Genomic DNA, 17,083 nt, shown 5'->3' on the forward strand with positions numbered 1-17,083 from the left:
TGTTCCAAAATTGTGGTGAATTTTTTCTCGTTTTTTATTTTAAGCGTTTCTAAAATGTCAGTAAAAAATATCTACAACGATGAAGGTGCTACCAACATTGGTTTTCAACTTTAACCGTTGGATCTGCATAAACATATCCAAATTACAACTCAATCCAATGGTGGAATGTTAATACAAGATAGATTTTCTTCTGCACAACATTTCAAGAACCAAATCTGGTTGCAGATTTTTAATTGCAGTTTTGTAATTGAGTGGAACTTCAGGGGTATTTTGGTAATTTGTGACATTTGAAATATTTTATTATTATTTTTCTCGAAAAAATCTACGATCTTTCTAGATAAGGAATTAAAAAATTAAGAAAGATCCTTGGAAATTGAAAAATGACATTTTTGCTCTTTTCACCTACTTTTTTCTTTCCAATTTTTGTCCAAATACCTTAAATTCTTAAAATTACTTTTAAACTATAGAAATGAATTGTTTAAGACTCTTGTTCTTGCTTAATCCTCTTAATTTCTTTCCTTGAATCCTTTGGATCTTACATGGGCCTCTTGTTCTTATTGGAGCTGGTTTCCTTTATTTTTTGGGGTGTTATATCATATTTCATCACTTGGCTCCTCAAATTGTATTTATGAACCAGAGTTTTATACATGATCCTAAGATGAATTTGTTAACTCTTCACTAGTCTCTATGTCGTACATCTATGTATCATGAATATGTGAGGTCCACTTTTTCTTATAACATTTTCCAAACTAAACATAATTATTTGATTCATAAGCATCATAAACAAAACCTTCAACCAAACAACCACCAAGAGATCTAGATCAGCAAAACAAGGTCCATTTGAAATAGTTCTTATATTAAACAACGGAACAATTTGATAACTATTTGAAAACATCGTTTATTGTTCTTTCTAATCCAAAATGAATTAGAAATTTTGGAAACTCTTGTTTTTCAATTTTTTTTTAAAAATAATGAACCTTTAAATTGTTATTTTACCATCTATGATAGAGTTGCGAAATGCCTTATTGTGGTAAGTCCATATTTCCCTTCTCTAATATGTCATTTCTCAATGAAAATGTATATATTATTACCTTATCATTTACGACAATGTAAAGTACCTTTTATATCATATATTTGTATTATCATTTCCTTATATAAACCCAACGTTTACCATTAAGTTCTCTCAAAGTTTAAAACTTAAATAAATGGGACTACTACAACGTGACTGTCTTCTAATAACAATTGGTTGTGATCTTGATTTGATGGACCTCCCTCTACATTGTGTTAGCATTTTCGAATAGTATAGATTAGTATAGGTTGAGTTGTATTTGCATTTGACAATAGTATAGGTCAGTATGGGCTGAGCTGAGTTGTATTTGCATTTAATAAACTATAAGTTGAGTTGTATTTGCATTTAATAAAGTATACGTTAGTATAGATTCAGTTGTATTTATAATTATTAGGTCATTGGTCAGTATAGGACATTTAATTCAATAATGTCTTTCTTTGTATTTGTTTATTCTTGAGGTAAAAAAAGTTAATGTGGAATTTATAATAAAGGTTCATTAAAGTAATTTCGCATTAAATGTCAAGTTAAATCTGTAGTAACGGTCTTAGGTTAAATAGAAAAATTTAGGGTGAAAATCTCTCCTTAGAGACGCATTTTAAAACCGTGAAGCAGACGATGATACATAACGTGCCAAAGTGGAAAAAGCGAACAATATTGACTAGCGATGAATTTAGATGTTTGAACATTGGACCACACCTTTTAAATTTTAATTTTGTTGTGATTCTCCTTCTTATTAATCATGTCTATTTTTCTTCTAGTTTAAAAGTGAATAAAAATTTGATAACCATCTTTAAAAGAACCATTTATAACTCTCCCTTAAATCCTTTAGAATGGTAATTAAGGAGAAAATATAGAAAATGCAACAGTCTAGTTTGTGCTTAACACAACTTTGTTTTTCCATCTCCACAAAAGTAGCAAATCAAAAGGAATTGATATTTATAACCATGTAACAAATATGGATATTCAACCTCAAAACATTCCTAGGAATTAATTTTTGTAGTGAATATCAACCTTAAAGCAGCTTCTCAAACCCCATTAACACCTTGTTCAAAACAAGTATTTTTTTTATTTTTAATTTTGTTTTGCTATATAATGAACCGAAATCCAAATGATTAAACATCAACCAAACAAGTTTGAGTATTTTAAAAAAAATGAAGACTCTAACCAGTTTCAGTATTATCTTATTATTTGCTTTGGAATCAAGCATTATTATTCATACATGTTTTGTAGGATCCAACGGACAAGCTGTAGTGGAAAGTTGACATTTACCAGAAGGCAAATGGCAAGTTACTATTTACAATTATCAAGCAAACTTAGTTTTAAAGGCTCATTGCAAGTCAAAAGACGACGATTTGAACGAACATTCCACTGGAGATTCGAAATGAACTTTTGGCAAACGACTTTGTATTGGTGCAATTTTAACAGTTTGAATGGACATGTTTCGTTTGAGGTATTTTGGCCAGAGAACTCGCATTGGCTTTCTGAACGATGCAACGTTAAAAACTGCATTTGAATAGCATTTGATGATGGATTTTACTTAGAAAACATGCTTCTTTTTAATCCCACAAAACATGCTTCTTTTTTTTTTCTTTTATGTTTACTTGCTTTCACATGTAATAATTTCACAGAGAGTTGTGGGGTTTGTTTATAGACTTAAGATGCTGTATATTTAAGTTTAATAAGAGTGAGAGTAATCTTTTGGGAATTTATAGTTCTTTAGATGTTGATAATTTGGTTAGGTTTTAAGTTTCTACTTGACTCATGTGCAAGCTTTTGAACTCTTGATTTGGCATGGCCCTAATATTTTCCTAACAATATTGTAAAATTATTTACTTTTCGCTTCTAAGAGTGAAAACTATCTCCACAGATAAATATGAGTACTTCGACCATGTCTTTTCCTCACTCACATGTTTGCTACAAAAATTCTCAAGAATTCTTCGAACATAAAATTGCTCCAAGAAAAGCACATTTAACCTTGAAGTTCATATGATTAAGCCAACAAAAAGTAAAGTGCATCTGGTTGATATAGATGGTAAGTTTCAATTCTTTTTAAGCATTTCTTAGTCCTCTATACTGTTAAAAATATTTAGTACTAAATTATAATTTACCATATTTATCATATTTGATATTTTATTATAAGGCAAATATCTAAATATTTGTTTTCTTACTCGAGTATCTTTCCATTTATTGTTCTTTTCATTTATTACTCTTTTGATATCCTTGTAATTTATTTGATTATAAATAGATAACTTTCACACCATTTAGGTGCGGTGGATTAAACAAACATTCTCATGGTATCAGAGCTCTTTTGGTTTATCAGCTAGATCCATTCTTTTCAATGGCTATTGAATCCTCTATTGCTCTTCCCCACCACCACTGTTGGCTTTGACGCCGCAGGAGTAGTCTACATGGCTGGCACAAGCGGAGCCGATTGGTTACTCTTCAGCTCCACCCTTTTGACCAACAAATCACCATTCGCCATACTCTGTACATACAACCTCATCTTCTCCAACACAATGGGTTTCCCCTTAGGCAACATAGCCTCTCTCATTTTCTTCCCAATCAACCCTTCATCCTTCACAGAAACTCTAATCTAAAGATCTTCATCAGCATTCTCTTCGGAAATATACGGAATCTCGATATGTCCATCGACCTTCTGCACAGATTTACCTTCGAAATCTGGGCACTGCACTGGCCTCTTCATCAACCAAGTGTTGCCACCCTTCTCGCCAAAATTGGCTCATTCGCCCACTGTGACGACTCTTCCGGCTTCAACATTGTCTTTATCCCTTGCATATTAGGTTCCCCCCTTCTACTTCTTGGGTTATACATATTCTCGTCGAAGCCCAAGCAGCATCGTCGCTGAGCGACGATCCCTCTTCATGGGTTAGACATATTCTCGCCGAAGCCAAGGCAGCATTGTTGCTAAGCGACGATCCCTCTACAGTTTTTTATGGTCAAGAAAGTGTTTCTCTACGCCTCCTCTGAACCAGGTTGTTGACATCTTCACGAAAAGTGTTTCTCGACCTCTCTTTAAATTTTTCAGATACAAGCTTCACGTTCGTTCAAATCTGACGCTCAGCTTGCCAAGGGGTGTTAAAGATATTTAGTACTAAATTATAGTTTACCATATATATCATATTTGATATTTTATAATAAATATTTGATTTCTTCCCACACGAATATTTCCATTTATTGTTATTTTAATTTATTGCTCTTTCCATATCCTTGTAATTTATTTGATTATAAGTAGATAACTTTCACACCATTTAGGAGTGGTGGATTAAGCAAACATTCTCATATATTCTGGATCACTTTATCAGATATAATCTTGGTTCATTAATGTACTCTCTTTTACTCGGGTATCACTCTACTCAAAACCCTTTCAGGATTATGGAATTTTTAAGGTTTTAACATTGAAAGGGTAACAAATTAGGACGAAAAGAAAATATGTATAATAATTTGAAATTGGAAGGTTAAGATCATAAAACTGATATATGCAAAGAACTCATGTCAATTTTCCTAAAAAAAAAATAAAAATGATGGCCAATTGCAAGTTTCTAATATGAACCAACCAACTGGCACAACATTTTTTAGTAAAAAATATCATTAAAGATTATTTGTTATGCTCATAAAGAAAGAATAAAACATGTACAAGGAAAATGATCTTTACAAGACTACGAAAGGAAAGAAAATACGTGGAAATAGAAGGAAGAGATCAAGGAGAAGTATCCAAGTAATTCCAATATTAAGACACTTTGGAGGACCAAAGTTTCTTCTTGACATGTATGATGTATGAACAAAAAATAAAAAATAAATAAGAGAAGGGAAACTTTGTGCCGCATTGCTAAAGCTAAGAGGTGGCGGGTTGGCTTCCACTATAAAAGGGAGGTCCCCCACTTCATTTTATCATCCTAAACGAACGGTTCGAGCGAGTCAGAGAGTACACTTCCCCAAAATTTTGGCTGATTCGCTCATACTCTTTCCTCCTAGTTTCAATTTTTAGAAAGCGTTCAAAGTTAGTAGGGCTAGTTAAATTTTTTTAATCGAGTTTAAATTGTTTATGCATGATTAGGCTAGTTTAAATTATTAGGAGTAATTTTCTATGCATAATTGGGCTTTGGGGGTAAGTTTTTAGGAATAATTAGACTTAGTTTAAATTATTAGAAGTAAGTTTTTATGCCTAATTATGTTAAATTTTTGGAATCCAATTTAAATTATTTATGAGTAATTAGGTTCAAAGTTAGTAGGGCTAGTTAAATTTTTTTAATCGAGTTTAAATTGTTTATGCATGATTAGACCTAGTTTAAATTATTAGGAGTAATTTTCTATGCATAATTGGCCTTTTGGGGGTAAGTTTTTAGGAATAATTAGACTTAGATTAGAAGTAAGTTTTTATGCCTAATTATGTTAAATTTTTGGAATCCAATTTAAATTGTTAAATTTTTGGAATCCAATTTAAATTATTTATGAGTGATTAGGCATAGTTAGTTTAAATCATTATGAGTAAGTTTTTATGCATAATAAGATTTAGTTAGTTTTTGCGTTATGAAACGTTATGTTGAAAGTATGAAAATGTTACGTTATGTCTTGTGAATTGCATGTATAGAATGATATGAATGACATGAAAAACGATAAATAAGATGAAATATGACTCCGGTATAAGCATGAACGATATGATAACTGATATGAGAAATGGTATGATATGAATAAAATGATAGCACGGGTTATATATAATAATGTTGAAAATGGAAAAATATTAGGGATACCCGTATTCTTTCACGATGGTACGAGCACGTACACCACTAGCCAGGAGAACTACCATTACATTTTACATAATACTGTCGTAACGACTACTACTTCTAACGGGTATCCGGCATAGAGAGCTACCAGAGCATGCTCACCCAACAAGGAAAAGGGTCAAGGGTGTGCGAACCGACTGGTGGGTCCATACTCGCACGTATGGGCCATGTGTAGAGTATATGGCACACATCCAAGCTACCCGTTAGAATAGTACTGTAGGAAAATAAACAGTTATGATAGATGCCGTCATTGCATTCGCAAGTTCTTACATCAGAACCCCGATAGGGGGTCGCTTAGTGAGTATTCTTAAAATGCTCAAGCCTTGTGCTACTGCATTTTTCACATAAAAGCAAGACGCCCCTTGAATTTAAATATGTTTCTATCTTCTGCACATTCCATTGTCTTTACTTTGTGATGCCACCGTCAACCGTACATGGGTGCCTTGACTTTACTTGTAAAATGATTTAGCACACGGCCTGAGTATTTCGAAGATTACTTAGTAAGTGTCCCATCTATAGGGGTCGTGAAGAAATGCAAACACATGGAACAATGCTCTAGGGACCTATCACTATCTCATCCTAGGGGTGGCCTCCAGTTCGGACTAACTTGGATGAATAATACTTCCTTACACACGACCCACACTTGCAATTGTTAATCTCCAGGCGGCTCGCACCCCCTGAACCCATAATCGTCTAGTTAGCTGTTCGTAGCAACGTCTAAAGGTCAGTAAGCCCCTGAGTGTCATACTCGACATCATCACCGTCATTATCATAACATGCGGGTCCTTACTCATCATCATAAAAGGGGAAGAATCCCAATGCTTATGTACATAAAGAAATGCATGAGTCCCTCTATTTCTCGTCCTTAAAACGTCTTCTTAACACAACCCTAGTTTCATCTCTATATTACTATTAGTAATACATGCGCATTAAGGACTCATCTTCAACATCGTTACACATATTTTCTAGGGTTGTGTCCTAGGCCGAATCCTCAACATGGTGCAAAATGGCATTCATAACATACATCTTACTTAACATAGAAAACATCATCATATTATGGTAACAATATCATGCATCATAATCAACATATATCGTCATCATAATGCCATCAAATACGTCATAATCATCATAGCATGTCATCAAACATCATGGAATATCTCATGCACGTCATCATACATCATATCTCATACAACATACGTCATACAGCAAACAAGTCTCTAGCCTATCTTATAGTAAGGCCACTTACTTTGTTGGCCATAGCCGGCGTTCTCCCTAAATTATTATCGTTGGCTCTCGTTTCTCGAAAGCTGCTCCAAGTATTACTGGGAATCATTTCCTATTCGATCATTCGTCACCTTTCGTTAGTATTTTACAATTAATAATAATTCTAATTCACATTTGTGAAATATCACATTAAAGCGACATCCATTAGCTTACTTGAGGTCGAAAACTGGTTTGGGAGGGTCAAAATGGTAGAAATTAGTTTGAAATTTGAGTACTTGAGCCGAATAAGCCTAAAGGGTTGCAGATAGCCAAGCCGAGCCGTCTAAGCTGACCAAGTTGAAGGAGTCATTTGCTGCAAGCGTGCTACATGGCACAATACGAGGGCAACAGGTGTGCAGGTGACTTCGATCAAGGCGTAGGTCGAGGCATCAGTCACGAGTTGTAGGCTGGACTGCGATCATGGGTTACAGGTTGGCTGCAATTTGGGCCTCGGCTTCTCGAATTGCTACAAGCGCGGACTGCTACAGATGGACTGGGCCGAGGCTTGGATTAGGCTTCAGTTTAATGGGTTGTAGGCATAGCGAGTTACAGGTCGTGGATTGCAGACGTGAGCCACTGCGGGTGCGGGCTGCGTCGTCTAGGCTGGTTGCTGGCAAGGCGGGTCATGGGTGGAATCTAACTCGGATGCGGATTTGTTGGATCCTTTCTTCTTCACCTGACTCGCAACAAGATTTTGCAGCGACCTTTTCTCTACTCTGTTCGTCGTTTCCGATGTCGATTTCTGTTTTTTTTTCTTCCTCTACTTCTCTATCCGCCTCTTTTCTTCCTTTTCCCGAGGTCTTGTGAATTGAAAACGCCTACAATCATAGAACTATGAGCGTTTTATCATATCTAACTATTAAATTACGAACGACGACGCACACGAGAAGGATATGAAACGTACCTTAGATCGATGTACAGTCGTCGAGGATCCTTCTTGTGTCGTGAATCAAACGTTTCAACGTCGAGTTTGGTTGTTTCGGTCACGAGATATCGTTGTCGAGTCTCGCCGGAAAACCTCACCAAACTCCACTCTCTCCTTCTTATCCTTTGTGCTTTCTCTTTTGCAGGTGTTTTGTGAGCGTGCTAAGGTCGGGGTGATGTTTGGCGATTAATGGTGGCGGCGGGGTCGTGTTTCAGCATGGGTCCCAAAAACTCTGACGCCAAGGAATCTTACAACATCATATTACAAAAAGGTTGACTGAAGAACTATTTTGAAATAAGGTAAAAATGGAACGGTTGATAGTTTACCAACACTACTAAAATCTATCTTTGAAGTTAACAAGTACTTGGTATCATTTAACTTAATCACAACCACAAGATGCATTAAGTAAAATAAATAATGATATATACTTCTAAACCATAGCATCCCAATAAACTTAAACTAGGATGGTGACACTTTCGTGTCACTCTGAGAATGTATAAATAATGATTTTTTTTTCTAGGACATAAGGGCAATAATTGGACCATTTTAAAAAATCAAAAGATCAACTTTAACTTGGTTGGAAACGTCGCTATCTATTAAAAGTATATAATCCACAAAATCATATAAATAAAACGAAATGTTTTTTAATTTTTACTTATAAATTCGATGTGAAAACCCCATTGGAAGTAAGTTAGAGAATCAATGGATGCAACTCATCAACAATTTGATATCATGCAACTGTTGTCTATGATGAGAATGAAAATACCATTTTGGATTTGTCTACGATGTTAAGACGAATTGAGGTATATTATTATAATTGATCTAGCTGGTAGAAGAAAAACTAATGTCAGATTTCATAAGGGTAATTTTGGTCATGAGTTCTGCACAAGTTTGTATGACCTTATTATTGTTGGATGTGACCTCGATCGGAATATGTCGAAACAAGTAAAAGAAGCAAAGGAACACCTTGAGTGGAGAGATCTTTTGAAGCAAAGAAAGCTTAAGCACTCCGCTTTTCAATTCTCTTTGTTCTTGTTGTACTGAAAAGAACATACATCTAATGACTTTTTAGAGTGAAGAAATCACTAACTAGCTCCCTAAACTAGTGCATGTTATCTTATTCAAATGTTTGTGTCATACAGAATAACTAGAAGTGTTGAGAGCAAGAAAAAATAAAGAAAATACATCAAAGTAAATGAAATATACAACTATTTTGGATTTTTCTTCCAGGTTTTAGATCTTGCACACTTGTTTAGATAGAGAGTTGTTAATTCTCTATGACCCAACTCGAAACAAACTCAGCTGTTACTAGGTAAGTATGTCATGTAAAATGCCTAAATTCTATGAGTTATGGTTGCATGATTAGGGTTACTTATTTAAGATAGACTTACTATGACGCACTTAGTGCCTAAGAATAAATTGTAACCCTAGATCTTCTTTCATGATAGATCACGCCACCTAAGTAAAAAGAACCGACTATTGAGAATGTGAGACATAGAGGCAAAAGGTTGGCCTCCGAAAACTCCACAGAGAGTGCACTCGAGGGAATATTGCCCCAAGCTCTAAACACACAAACAGAGACCCAACAAAGACCCATTCTTAGTCAGGCTATACCTAAAGTACAACGAACTATTACTTTCACTATTGGGGCCTTACAATCATTTATGGTACCGCAAGGGAGACATAGACCAACTAGATACGACAGGCTATCTCAGCTAGCTATGCTGCACAGACCCCATAGAGTCCCAAGGGACCATTGAAGAGTTTTGTTTCCTAAAATTCGATCTACTAACATTTGATGGAGAAATGGGGATTCAGTAGCCATTAGGCATGATTAGAAGCAATATAGATTGTTTTCCATTTACATGATTTGCCTAAAGCCATATAATGTCCAATGTGCCACTTGATTTTATGGGGCTATGGGGCTAAGACACGCTTTTAGTGAAAAATTACCTCAAGAACAATAAGTATGATTGAGGAGACAATTTTTTAGTCCCTCTTTAAGGAGGTAGTTTTTGAGAATTAGGAGACCTCCTTAAGCTTCAAGTAAGGTAAGGAGACAATGGAGGAGTCCATCAAAGAAAGCATGCATAAGTTGAAGAAGTCAAAGTGGTGAAGCCTAAATTTGACAAGACGATTAAATTAATGCATTAATGACTTCTAGTATGTACACTTAGAAAGATTACAAAAAATATAGTATATGTTCAAATTATTATCAAGAATATATACACCTCTCTTTCTTATAATATTTTTCATAAACATCATAAACAAAACCTTAAACCAAACCACCACCAAAAGATCTAGATTAGTTAAATAAGGTTCATTTGAAATAGTTCTTATTTTGTTTTATTAGATAACGTAACAATTTGATAACTATTTGAAAACCCTGTTTATTGTTCTTTCTAATCCAAAGTGAATTCGAAATTTTGGAAACTCCATGCTCTCAATTTGTTTTAAAAAATAATAAAACTTTAAATTTTTATTTTACCTTCTATGAACGAGTTGTGAAATGCCTTATTATGGTAAATCCGTATTTCCCTCCTCTAATATGTCATTTCTCAATGAAAATGTATATATTATTACCTTTACATTTATGACATAATGTAAAGTGCCTTTTATATCATATATTTGTTTTATCATGTCCTTATATAAACCCAACCTGTTCCATTAATTTCTCTCAAAGTTAAGAACTTAAATAAATTGGACTACTACACCGTGATTGTCTTCTAATAACAATTAGTTGTGAACTTGATTCGATGGACCTCCCTGTACATTGTGTTAGCATTTTCGAATACTATCACAGTCGTACATTTTCAACCATACAACGTCACAATTTTGACACATCATGAAAAACCTTTTTTTTACCTAACTTTATGGCTTCATTAGACTTTGGACAAGGTTCGTCACTAACCGAACAGGACTTATATAGAAACTAAACTTTGTTCAATAAGGCATGTAACAACTCTAACCAACTTGCCTCTACTCTACGCCAAGCCTAAGGCTCTACATTACCTTTACCCTAAGTTAAAATCCTTCTAATTCAATCAGGCATTTTTCTTGAGTTTCTGAGTTTTAGGACCTTGGTCCCTTTTCCTTGAGTGGTACCTAGCATTCTTCTTGCTTTGGTAGTTGTAGAGCTTTCATGGTATTGTTCTTGATTCTCATTCTTGGAAGTTTCTAAGGTTCATAATTCCTTGAGGCATAAGTTGTAACATGCATTCGAAAACATATGAATCCATCGTAATAACAAGCATGAGTTGTTTTAGAAGGTCATAGATTCGTAATGAATTCCTTAGAGGGTTCTAGAAGAGTCTTGAGTCTTGAGGTGTTTCTTTGGTCCTAACTTGCTTTAGGTTCCAAGCTTGCTCTAATCTACTTGAACTCTTGAACATACCTTGTTGTCCTTAGGAATACGCCTTATAAGAAGTAGCAAGTCATTTGTTGGACGTATAGACCTTGAATTTTAATAAGTAGTCCTAGGGGCATTTTGGTCATTTTGGTCATTTTACCCCTAATTCTTGGTTTTGCTATTTAACGTATTCCAATGGCTTTCAAACTTCTCCACATCATCAGACACCATATGATAAGGTCTACCACGAAATTTAATAGCATTTGGAGGTCCTCTAGGTCATGAATAGTAGGTAGACATCCTTAGGGGCAATATGGTCATTTTGCACCATTTCATGGTTTACCTACCTATCCTTATCCAATGACCACCAAATTTCATATATAACCTCCACATGCAATAATATGCTCAGGCAGCAAAGTTAATCTAGCTTGTTATTTTAATGTTACTTAAATTCCGAGCAATTTGATCGGTTCAGGGCTTTAACTCATGGTTCTTTGAGTTTTTCTTTTATGTATCCTTAATCCATACATGGTTTAGGGTTCATGTGGAAATCCAAGAGATTCCAACAAGTATTTTTTAAGAAAAGTCCAAGGTGGCTACTTACCTCATCATCTGTGTTTGGGACTTTCGTTCTTGAACTTTCGGTTTCCGAATTATTCCAAATTATCTTTACTAGATTCATCTTTTAGCCTAGTTTCAGTAACCATAAAGAAATTCATGAGAACCGGTCTGAAAAGAGTCCAAATTGATCAAAAACTGTAGAAAGGTCAACATATGGTTACCTTTGACTTTTATTCGTTAAAGTTTGACCTTTGACTTTGGATTTCATCTTCTTCATTAGTTGGTGGAAAAATCACGATTTTTCCTTATCATACTCCTCTGGTTTTGCCTTTGTACAACTCTATATATACTTCTAATGGGCTAAATTTCTTCATGAAACGTTTAGATGAAGTTTTAAGGAAGAAGTAGGGACCAATTTCATACCTTGTCGTGGTCTGTGGCTTGAGTTAAAACCTTCCAAAGTTCACCAGAAAACATGCTTCTTGCCTTTTTACGAGACAACCGATTCTAGAGCTTTTCATTGCCCGATTCCTTCACGAAACTTGTTGGAAATTCCATATGGAATGTGTAGGAGTTGGTAGGATGGAAAACGATTAACCGCAACCCTCAAATTTAAAAGAAATTTGAGGAAGAAAAATCCACAATCTAAAAGCTTCAAACTCAAATTTTAGGAATCATCACTCGATTCTTGTCTTGAAACATTGCCCATAACTTCGTATTTATAGATCAAGCTTGCACCATCATTGATTGTTCTAGAATTATGGTGAATTTTCTCATCTTTTATTTATTTAAAATTAAGTCAGAAATATCTAAAACGACGAAGGTGCTACCGACATTGGTTTTCAACTTTAACCGTTGGATCTACAGAACCTTGAGTCATGTTAAACATATCTAAATAGCAGCTCAATCCAACAATTGGATGTGAATATACGATTGATTTTCTTCTGATGGATGGTTCTCGAACCAAATCTGGTTGCAGATTTTCTTTAATTACAGTTTTGTAATTAAGTGGAACTTTAGGGGTATTTTGGTAATTTGTCACATTCAGAATATTTTCTTATTATTTTTCTTGAAAAATCCATAATTTTTCTAAAAATCCTTCATCCGTTAATGTTGCTAGTCATTTTTTCCTTCTCGACCATCTTTAAATTCCTTCTAGATAAGGAATTAAAAATCGAGAAAGATTCTTGGTAATTGAGAAAATGACCTTTTTGCCCTTTTCACCTACTTTTTCCTTTCCAATCTTTGTCCAAAGGCCTTAAATTCTTAAAATTACTTCTAACCGTAAAGAAATGACTTGCTTAAGACTCCTATCCTTGCTTGATCGGTCTTAATTTCTTTCCTTGAATCCTTTGGATCATACATAGGCGGCCTGTTCTTATTGTAGATAATTTCCTTTATTTTTTGGGGTGTTACATCATATCTCATCACTTGGCTCCCCAAATCGTATTTATCAATCACAGTTTTATACATGATCCTAGGATGAATTGGTTAACTCTTTACTAGTGTCTATGTCGTACATCTACGTATCATGAATACATGATCTTAAGATGAATTGGTCCTCTCTTTCTTATAACATTTTCCATACTACACCAAACATAATTATTTGATTCATCTTAAACCAAACCACCACCAAGAGATCTAGATCACCTAAATAAGGTTCATTTGAAATAATTCTTATTTTCTTTTACTAAATGACCGAACAATTTGAAAATTATTTGAAAACCTCGTTTATTGTTCTTTCTAATCTAAAATGAATTAGAAATTTTGAAAACTCCACGTTCTCAATTTGTTTTAAAAAATGATGAACCTTTAAATTGTTATTTTACCTTCTATGATCGAGTTGTGAAATGCCTTATTATGGTAACTCCGTATTTCCCTCCTTTAATATGTCATTTCTCAATGAAAATGTATATATTATTACCTTATCATTTATGACATAATGTAAAGTGCCTTTTATATCATATACTTGTATTATCATGTCCTTATATAAACCCAACATTTTCCGTTAATTTCTCTCAAAGTTGAGAACTTAAATAAATGAGACTATTACACCGTGACTGTCTTCTAATAACAATTGGTTGTGAACTTGATTCGATGGACCTCCCTGTACATTGTGCTAGCATTTTCGAATATTGTCACAGTCGTACATTTTCAACCATACAAAGTCATGATTTTGACACAATCATGAAAAACCTTTTTTTTACCTGACTTTGTGGCTTCATTAGATTTTAGACAAGGTTTGTCACTAACCGAACATGACTTATATAGAAACTAAACTTTGTTCAATCACACATGTAACAACTCTAACCGACTTGCCTCTACTCTAGGTCAAGCCTAAGGCTCTACATTACCTTTACCCTACGTCAAAATCCTTCTAATGCAATATCGCATCTCATATAGTTGTTTTGATTATCAATCATGACCAAAATAAGTTAACAAATTTTCATATTATAATTTATGTTCATAGGTAACTAAAATCGTTTATATTTCACTCGTACCAATCATATCAAACTTTTTTTTAAAAAAAAAAAAAAAAAAAAAAACATTCCCACATAGACAACATATCAAAAACATTTATTTATTTCAATATTAAAATCAAACATTCAAATTTATAGATAGATGAATTTTTTACCTGACCAGTTGTAGTAAATATCATAATTATCGGTTTTATAGTTGAACATACAGACATTTTCCTCACTCATATGCCACGAACATAAACTACTTTCACAATTATCTCTATCTCTCTTATCTATGTAGACATTGAATTTATGAAACGAGCCAGACCATTGGAAGGAATAGTAAAACAATATCGATCCCCATAAGTTTGGATGAAAACTGAAGTCGTAGTTGTTCTAAGATGTCAGCTTGTGGACTCCCAAGTCATCATCGCTAGATTTGCAGTGAACAATGAGCTAATTTTTAGATTTTAGAGCATTTTTTATCTTGACCATATTATTTGGGTTTTGGATGAATGATCCTTCAATGGTAGCGAATTGGTTAGCAAAGAACAATGAAATTAAGAGAGAAAGTGCAAGTGTTGAAAATAAACTCATTGTTGAAATGGGAGAGGAAAAGAGATGGGTATGAACACATTTGTGCTTGATTTGTTGGTAATGGAAGATAACAGTTGATCCCTAATAACCCAAAAATAAATAAACCAACCCATTTGTTTGTATTTTTTTTTCTTTTTCATTTTGTAAAGTATGGTTTTGTGAGAAGGAGTTTCTTGAGTATTTTAGGGCTGTAGATGTGTTACAGTTTAGGAAGGGAAGGGATTAGTTATTATTAATTTGTTTTTACTGTTGTTAAATTGTTTATAATAAAAATAGAATCATGATTGATAACGTGGTATCTTTTAAATCGAAAACAATGTGCCATCCTCCAACATGGAGATGGAGGAGGAATGGGATACAGAGGTACTATATGCCATAGAAGAAGACGAGCTAGCACTCATAGCGACGATGGGAGACCATATCAATTATGAGAATGACTGGATCGTTGATTCAGGTTGCTCAAACCATGACTGGCGATCAGAGTAAATTGCAAGACAAGAAAGATTTCAAAGGAAGCCATATAGTGCGCAAAACAAATAACGCACCGTTGTCAATTGCTCAGATTGACAATAGAACAATCATGCCTGGCAATAAATCTGATACATGTCACTACATAATGTTTATCATGTACCGGGTATAAAGAAGAACTCGTTGTAAGTGCGACAACTAAGAACATCAGGAAACTATGTCTTGTTTGGGCCAGAAAATGTAAAAGTCTATCAAGATGTTAAGATAATAGGAAAGCCGACAATAGAAGAACGAAGTGGAGTCTATTTCCATCCTATCTGTAGAGTCTGCCTATGTTCACAAGACCCGAAAGAATTTGACGACAGATCTATGGCATGCAAGATTGGGACAGGTTAGCTACCATAAGTTGAAGTTGATTATGAAGAAATCCATGCTCAATGGTCTACCTCAACTTGAAGTCAAAACAGACGTTGTTTGTACTGGATGTCAATATGGTAAAGCTCATCAATTACTATACAAAGAGTCAAGTTTCAAAGCAAAGAAACAATTAGAGTTAATTCACTCTGATTTGTTTGGTCCACTCAAACAAGCATCAATCAGCGTAATGTGGTATATGGTGACATTTATTGACGACTCAAGATATGTGTGGACTTTCTTTATGAAAGAAAAGTCTGAGAAGTTCTCAAAGTTTCAAGAACTCAAGATGATAATCGAAGGAGAAGTAGGAGTAAAGATTCGTTGTCTACGTTCAGACAATGGTAGAGAATACATGTCAGATGAGTTCAATCAATATTTACATGAGTGTGGGATACGACGTCAGTTTACGTGTGCTAACGCGCCACAACAAAATGGTGTAGCAGAAAAAAATAATCGTGGGTATTTATAGTCTCCCCACAAAAGGAGTGAGTGGCCATGATTTAATACTGATCCCTTTAAATCTCCACAAGAGACATAATCAATTTCACCATTACAAACTTTATGAAATTAAAAATAATAAATAAAGTTTTCTAACAACTCATGAAATGATGCTTGCAACTTCATCCGCTACTTCAACCATGCATAGATCTGGATCCATGTTCTAGTCTTCCTCCTTAGTTCTTAGTCCTTGTCCATGTTCCTGGATAGTCTTGTTCTTAGTTCTTGTTCTTATTCTTATTTCTTGTTCTTGCTTCTTATTGTGTTTCTTAAAAACACTCCCCTGGAATTTACAGTACAAGACATGAACCTGATAACCTGTGTCCAAGACTTCATGCATTCCAAGCAACACAGTCTTAACTTCCGTCCAAAGCTTCATGTGTTTCAAGAGACATAGTCTAAACATGTATCAAAGGCTTAATGAATTCTTTGCGACACAATCTAAAACCTACACCAAAGTATTATTATGTTCCATGTGGTGTAATATGAAACCTACGTCTAAGGCTTCATATGTTTCAAGTGACGCGGTCTAGAAACCTATGCCCAAGACTTCTACATTCCAAACAACATAGTTTGAATGCCTATGCTCAAGGCTTCATATATTCCAAGTGGCATACTTTGAAACCTGCATCGAAGACTTCTTACACTCCAAGCCATGTAGTTTGAGTCATGGTT

General features: G+C 34.5%; 1 long non-coding RNA gene and 1 pseudogene across 1 annotated transcript; one reads left to right on the top strand and one right to left on the bottom strand.

The window, feature by feature from the left end:
* Positions 1 to 5,756: 5,756 nt before the first annotated feature.
* On the bottom strand, positions 5,757 to 8,284 carry LOC111796767 (uncharacterized). Its single transcript, XR_002815418.2, has 3 exons — positions 8,039 to 8,284; positions 7,309 to 7,952; positions 5,757 to 7,207 (listed from the first exon to the last, which is right to left on the bottom strand). It is a non-coding gene; the product is annotated as an uncharacterized LOC111796767 (long non-coding RNA).
* A 7,074-nt stretch (positions 8,285 to 15,358) lies between these two features.
* LOC147792289 (secreted RxLR effector protein 161 pseudogene) overlaps positions 15,359 to 17,083 on the top strand; it is a 37,491-nt pseudogene continuing 35,766 nt past the window's right edge.

Source organism: Cucurbita pepo, chromosome 6 (genome assembly GCF_057944985.1).
Source record: "Cucurbita pepo subsp. pepo isolate OVF chromosome 6, ASM5794498v1, whole genome shotgun sequence".
NCBI classification, from domain to species: domain Eukaryota; kingdom Viridiplantae; phylum Streptophyta; class Magnoliopsida; order Cucurbitales; family Cucurbitaceae; genus Cucurbita; species Cucurbita pepo.